This window comes from Mixophyes fleayi, chromosome 3 (assembly GCF_038048845.1).
Source record: "Mixophyes fleayi isolate aMixFle1 chromosome 3, aMixFle1.hap1, whole genome shotgun sequence".
Taxonomy (NCBI): Eukaryota; Metazoa; Chordata; class Amphibia; order Anura; family Limnodynastidae; genus Mixophyes; species Mixophyes fleayi.
This window is the reverse complement of record NC_134404.1, coordinates 73,234,807-73,240,806: the sequence shown is the minus strand read 5'-3', so window position 1 is coordinate 73,240,806 and position 6,000 is coordinate 73,234,807.

Genomic DNA, 6,000 nt, shown 5'->3' with positions numbered 1-6,000 from the left:
CTCGGGCTTGTGCCAATCCAAGGTGGGAGAATGACGTCTGAGCCAAGGAAGACCGAGTATCACAGCCTCAGGTATGACTAGCAAGGAAATATTCTCCGTATGGAGTACTCTATTGAGAAGGGATAGTTTGACTGTACGCATTTTAATAGATCCACCTGTGATACGGCTTCCATCAATAGCCGTAATAGCAATCGGGGGTCCAGAGGTAGCGTAGGTAAAGACAATCTCCCAAACACATCAACTCTAATGAAGTTCCCTGCAGCTCCTGAGTCAATGAGTGCAGGAAGAGAAAGCTGATTACCAGCGAATAATAGAAGAGCCTGGACAGAAAAGCTGGAATCCACTAGAGAAGAAATAAATACACCTAACTCGACTTCTCCATTGTCAGTTAGGCTTGGTCGTTTCCCGGTCGCTTAACACACTTGCTTAGCAAATGTTCGGGTTCCCCGCAGTACAGGCACAGACGATTCTTAAAACGCCTCTCCCTCTCCTCCTGAGAAAGACGTGCTCTTTCTAGTTGCATCGGTTCCTCCTCCGGTACCACCGGGCTCTGGAATCGGGGAGCCAGACGAAAGGCGGAACGACGGAAACTCTCCTCCTGGGAGGGCTCACAAAACCGTATATATCAATCTGGTTGCACAGAGAAAGTAGTGCATCCAAAGAAGTTGGGAGCTCTCGACCTGCCAGTTCATCCTTGATGCGGTCGGACAGCCCTTGCTAAAAAGGTAGCTACCAAGACCTCATTATTCCAGCGAAGTTCAGCCACCAGGGTATGAAACTGAAGGGCATACTGGCCTAAAGTAAGGGAGCCTTGGCGAAGACGAAGAATGCCAGAGGCCGCGCTTGAAACGCGTCCTGTTTCATCAAAAATTTGTCTGAAGGTCTCCAGAAAGGTGGCACAATTATGTAGAATAGGATCATTACGCTCCCATAAGGGAGATGCCCAGGCTAGAGCTTGGCTAGACAGCAGGGAGATGATATAAGCCACTTTCGTTTTCTCCGTAGGGAAGTTCCCGGGCTGAAGTTTGAACTGTATGGCACACTGATTTAAAAATCCACGGCAGGCCTTGGGATCCCCATCAAATCTGGGGGGATTGGGGATGCGAAGTTGAGAAATTGCAGGAACGAGGGTGGCAGAGCTAGCCTGGGAGGAAATAGGTTGCGGAGGATAAGGCGGAGGGGCAGCCGCCTGAGCTGAGAGGGTATTTTGTAAAGTGTCCAATCGTGCAGACATGCTCTGGAGGAACTGAAGTAAATGTGCTTGGTTCTTCTCTTGCTCTTCTACCCGAACAGCAAGATGCTCCAGTAACTCCCTGGCGGAGGGATTTCCAGATCCGTCCAAGCAAGATGCTCCAGTAACTCCCTGGCGGAGGGATTTCCAGATCCGTCCAAGCAAGATGCTCCAGTAACTCCCTGGCGGAGGGATTTCCAGATCCGTCCAAGCAAGATGCTCCAGTAACTCCCTGGCGGAGGGATTTCCAGATCCGTCCATCAGATAGAAAGGCTGGGTCAGAGCAAACTGTTACAATTCGGGAGTTACCTTAGTCGGTATTTGTGCCGACCTCCCCAGGGCGCGGAGTATAACGGCCCTCCCGGTCTTCTCCAAGAACCGCTGCAAGGCAGGATGGTTTTTGCTGTCGGAGAACCGCAGGTCGCGGTCCCCAGGTTAGCCTACCAACGTAAGGATAAAGTTCTATGAGATGGACAGCAAGGTAACAGTAGCGCACAAGATGTAAACAGTGAGACACACCAACCGTGGTATCCTGAGAGGTATAACTGGCTTGGAATGCAGGAATCTCTCCGGTCCACGGCACCAGGGGTGTAACTAGAGAATAGCCAGGAAACAAGGCGGGTCGGTACACAGTAATCAATCCAACAGTGGTATCAGGGGAGAGACTTAAGAATAGCCAGGAGATGAGCCTGGTCGGTACACAGTATAATCCAAACAGTAATGCCAGGGGAGAGACTGAAGAGTAGCCTAGCCAGGAGACAAGCAGGTTTCATACACAAAAGTAAATCCAGGTCCTGTCAACGCTAGGAGCACACAGGGAAAGGACACACCAGAGAGGAAGCCAGGCGCTGAGAACTCGTTGCTCTGACACAGATTTCCTACCATTTTTCAGGTGTCCTCGTCCATTAGACCACCAGGGAATCTTGGCTTAGTGCAATCAGTCCCGCTCATTGGAGGACTCACCCTGGATACATTTTCCTGCCCCATTTTTGTTGTATACATTAGTACTGTATACAGGTCCTTTCTGTTCTTCCCCTTCTTCCTGTGAGTTAATCATTATAGCACTCATCAGTTTGGAACCCATTAAAGGTAGGCTTTTGTTGTGCCCCTATTTTTAGGATCCATTAGTCAGACCCCATTAAAAGTAGAAATGAGTGTACTCGGATTTATGAAATCCGAGCCCACCCGAACGTTGCCGATCCGAGTCGGATCCGAGACAGATCCGGGTATTGGCGCCAAATTCAAATCTGAAACTGAGGCTCTGACTCATAATCCCGTTGTCGGATCTCGCGATACTCGGATCCTATAAATTCCCCGCTAGTCGCCGCCATCTTCACTCGGGCATTGATCAGGGTAGAGGGAGGGTGTGTTAGGTGGTCCTCTGTCCTGCTATATCTCATGCTGTGCTCAGTCCAGTGGTGCTGTGTCCTGTGCTCTGTCCTTCTGAGGTCAGTGGTGCTACTGGGTCCTGTGCTGTGTCCTGTTCAGTCCAGTGGTGCTGTGTCCTGTGCTCTGTGCTTCTAAGGGCATAGTTATTTCCCCAATATTCCCCTGTGTTTAAAAAAATAAAAAAAAGTTATTTAAAAAAATACCAAAAACTAATTTAATTTTTTTTTAATTACCACAAAATTTGCACAATCAATCCTGCAGTATAAGCCCATTGGTACTGCAATATTACCAAGTTCACACACTCAGCAGTAAAAGTCCAGTGGTACTGCAATATTACAAAGTTCACACATTCTGCAGTATCAGTCCAGTGGTGCTGTGTCCTGTGCTCTGTCCTGCTGAGTTCCGTAGTGCTGCTGGGTCCTGTGCTGTGTCCTGTTCAGTCCAGTGGTGCTGTGTCCTGTGCTCTGTGCTTCTAAGGGCATAGTTATTTCCCCATTATTCCCAAGTTTTTAAAAAATTAAAAAAAAGTTATAAAAAATATTAAAATTAAAAATTAAAAAAAAAAAAGTAATTATAACCAAATTTTCAAAACCAATCCAGCAGTATAAGTCCATTGGTACTGCAATATTACCAAGTTCACACATTCTGCAGTATCTTGTGCTACATATAATGGAGACCAAAAATTTGGAGGATAAAGTAGGGAAAGATCAAGACCCACTTCCTCCTAATGCTGAAGCTGCTGCCACTAGTCATGACATAGACGATGAAATGCCATCAACGTCGTCTTCCAAGCCCGATGCCCAATCTCGTAGTACCGGGCATGTAAAATCCAAAAAGCCCAAGTTAAAAAAAAGTAGCAAAAAGAGAAACTTAAAATCATCTGAGGAGAAACGTAAAGTTGCCAATATGCCATTTACGACACGGAGTGGCAAGGAACGGCTTAGGCCCTGGCCCGTGTTCATGACTAGTGGTTCAGCTTCACCCACGGATCTTATCCCTCCTCCTCCTCCCCCCCCCCCTACAAAAAATTGAAGAGAGTTATGCTGTCAGCAACAAAACAGCAAACAACTCTGCCTTCTAAAGAGAAATTATCACAAATCCTCAAGGCGAGTCCAAGGGTGTTGGTGGTTGTCAAGCCTGACCTTCCCATCACTGTACGGGAAGAGGTGGCTCGGGAGGAGGCTATTGATGATGTAGCTGGCGCTGTGGAGGAACTTGATGATGAGGATGGTGATGTGGTTATTGTAAATGAGGCACCAGGGGGGGAAACAGCTGATGTCCATGGGATGAAAAAGCCCATCGTCATGCCTGGTCAGAAGACCAAAAAATGCACCTCTTCGGTCTGGAGTTATTTTTATCCAACCAAATCCAGACAACCAATGTATGGCCATATGTAGCTTATGTAAAGCTCAAATAAGCAGGGGTAAGGATCTTGCCCACCTAGGAACATCCTCCCTTATACGTCACCTGAATAACCTTCATAGTTCAGTGGTTAGTTCAGGAACTGGGGCTAGGACCCTCATCGGTACAGGGACACCTAAATCCCGTGGTCCAGTTGGATACACACCAGCAACACCCTCCTCGTCAACTTCCTCCACAATCTCCATCAGATTCAGTCCTGCAGCCCAAGTCAGCAGCCAGACTGAGTCCTCCTCAATACGGGATTCATCCGAGGAATCCTGCAGCGGTACGCCTACTACTGCCACTGCTGCTGTTGCTGCTGTTAGTTGGTCATCTTCCCAGAGGGGAAGTCGTAAGACCGCTAAGTCTTTCACAAAACAATTGACCGTCCAACAGTCGTTTGCCATGACCACAAAATACGATAGTAGTCACCCTATTGCAAAGCGTATAACTGCGGCTGTAACTGCAATGTTGGTGTTAGACGTGCGCCCGGTGTCCGCCATCAGTGGAGTGGGATTTAGAGGGTTGATGGAGGTATTGTGTCCCCGGTACCAAATCCCATCGAGATTCCATTTCACTAGGCAGGCGATACCAAAAATGTACAGAGAAGTACGATCAAGTGTCCTCAGTGCTCTAAAAAATGCGGTTGTACCCACTGTCCACTTAACCACGGACATGTGGACAAGTGGTTCTGGGCAAACGAAGGACTATATGACTGTGACAGCCCACTGGGTAGATGCATCCCCTTCCGCAGCAACAGCAACAGCTGCATCAGTAGCAGCATCTACAAAATGGCTGCTCGTGCAAAGGCAGGCAACATTGTGTATTACAGGCTTTAATAAGAGGCACAACGCTGACAACATATTAGAGAAACTGAGGGAAATTATCTCCCAGTGGCTTACCCCACTTAGACTCTCATGGGGATTTGTGGTGTCAGACAATGCCAGTAACATTGTGCGGGTATTAAATATGGGCAATTTCCAGCACGTCCCATGTTTTGCCCACACCATTAATTTGGTGGTGCAGCATTACCTCAAGAGTGATAGGGGTGTGCAGGAGATGCTTGCGGTGGCGCGCAAAATTGCTGGACACTTTCGGCATTCAGCCAGTGCCTACCGCAGACTAGAGGCACATCAAAAAAGCATGAACCTGCCCTGCCATCACCTCAAACAAGAGGTTGTGACGCGCTGGAACTCCACCCTCTATATGCTGCAGAGGATGGAGGAGCAGCAAAAGGCCATTCAGGCCTACACAGCCACCTACGACATAGGCAAAGGAGTTGGGGATGCGCCTCAGTCAAGCGCAGTGGAGACTGATTTCCGTGTTGTGCAAGGTTCTGCAGCCATTTGAACTTGCCACACGAGAAGTCAGTTCCGACACTGCCAGCTTGAGTCAGGTCATTCCCCTGATCAGGCTGTTGCAGAAGCAGCTGGAGAAAGTGAGGGAGGAGCTGGTAAGCCATTGCGATTACACCAAGCATGTAGCTCTTGTGGATGTAGCCCTTCGTACGCTTTGCCAGGATCAGAGGGTGGTCACGCTTTTAAAGTCAGAGGAATACATTCTGGCCACCGTGCTCGATCCTCGGTTTAAAGCGTATGTTGTGTCTCTGTTTCCGGCGGACACAAGTCTACAGCGGTGCAAAGACGTGCTGGTCAGGAGATTGTCCTCTGAAGAAGACCGTGACATGCCAACAGCTCCACCCTCATTTTCTTCCACATCTATGGCTGCGAGGAAAAAGCTCAGTTTTCCCAAAAGAGGCGCTGGCAGGGATGCTGATAACATCTGGTCCGGACTGAAGGACCTGCCAACCATTGCAGACATGTCTACTCTCGCTGCATTGGATGCTGTCATAATAGAAAAAATTGTGGATGATTACTTTGCTGACACCATCCAAGTAGACATGTCAGACAGTCCATATTGTTACTGGCAGGAAAAAAAGGCAGTTTGGAAGCCCCTGTACAAACTGGCTCTATTTTACC